Below are 1,621 nucleotides of genomic sequence, written 5' to 3'. Positions count from 1 at the left end.
ATGTCGAGGTCATCTGAAGCCTTCGATAGTCCGTTAAGTCTTCAATCCTCTGATTATCCAGGTTTGATGATTGTTGCTCATACTCTAGATGGAACGAACTACAATAGCTGGGCTATAGCGATGAGGATTAGTCTAGATGCTACGAATAAACTTAGTTTTATCGATGGATCCTTACCTAGACCATGCGAGAGTGATTACGATTTCAAGATCTGGAGTAGATGCAATAGTATGGTGAAATCATGGATTCTTAATGTTGTGAGTAAGGAGATATATGATAGTATTCTCTACTATCAAGATGCTGTTGAGATGTGGAACGATTTGTTTACAAGGTTTAAAGTAAACAATTTACCAAGGAGATATCAGTTAGAACAAGCCGTGATGACTCTGAGGCAAGGTCAGCTTGATTTATCCAGCTACTTCACAAAGAAGAAGACGTTGTGGGAACAGTTAGCTAACACGAAGTCCAGGACTGTGAAGAGATGTGATTGCGATCAGGTCAAAGAGTTACTTGAAGAAGCTGATACAAGTCGAATCATACAGTTTCTCATGGGATTGAATGATGATTTCAACAATATCAGGAGCCAGATATTGAACATGAAGCCTCGACCAGGATTGAATGAGATCTACAACATATTGGATCAAGATGAGAGTCATAGAGTAGTAGGTGTGTCTTCCAGACCAAACTCAAACCCTATTGCTTTCCAGTCTCAAGCTGTGATCCCGGATCAGAATTCAATCTAACTAGCTCAAGGAAATTTCAGAAACCAAAGTGTTCCCATTGTTCTCGCATTGGACATTTGCGGATAAGTGCTACAAGCTGCATGGATATCCTCCTGGTCATCCAAGGGCGAAGAAGAACAACTATGTGGGAAGCACAAATCTAGCTAGTGCTGGTCAGATAGAAGAGAGTAAGGATCAAGCCAAGGAGATTGTCAATGATGATATATCGAAAGAACAACTCCAACAGATGATTTCTTATTTGAGTTTTAAGCTTCAGTCTTCTAGCGTCACTTCATGCCCTGAGAAAGCCATAGCTTCGACTTCTGCCTCCGTACCAACTATCTCACAGATATCTGGTATATTTCTCTCTTTATATGATTTCACTTTCTATGATATGTTAACTTCCTCTATACCTCATGAAACTGAGTTGTCTTTTAGAGCTTGGGTTATAGATCAAAGGCTAGTCATCATGTCACTCATGAAGGAAATCTCTATAGAGATTATAAACCCTTAGATAAAACCTTTGTTAGATTACCTAATGGTCAAACAGTTAAGATAGATGGTACTGGCTACATTCAACTTACGGATTCATTGTCTCTTCATAATGTGTTTGCATATACCTGAGTTTAAATTCAATTTGTTGAGTGTTAGTGTTATAACTAATCTCTGAATTCTAAAGTGAGTTTACTTCCGATGAATGCATGATACAGGCTCTTACTTAGGACCTAATGATTGGGAAAGGTAGTCAAGTCGCGAACCTTTATGTCTTGAGTCAGGATAAATCTCTGGTTAATGTGTGTTGTTCTGCATTTCAAGGTAAGTCAGTTTGCTCTATTTCTACGAATAACTCTGATGTATGGCACAAAAGATTAGGACATCCGTCTGTAGCTAAAATAGAAAC

The 1,621-nt window shown here is 38.7% G+C and overlaps 1 pseudogene; it reads left to right on the top strand.

Annotated features, from left to right (window-relative positions):
- LOC147943793 (uncharacterized) lies at positions 1-1,234 on the top strand (annotated as a pseudogene).
- Positions 1,235-1,621: the final 387 nt, after the last annotated feature.

Source organism: Camelina sativa, chromosome 5 (genome assembly GCF_030686135.1).
Source record: "Camelina sativa cultivar CO46 ecotype springtype chromosome 5, ASM3068613v1".
Taxonomy (NCBI): Eukaryota; Viridiplantae; Streptophyta; class Magnoliopsida; order Brassicales; family Brassicaceae; genus Camelina; species Camelina sativa.
This window is presented reverse-complemented; position numbering and strand designations above follow the sequence as displayed.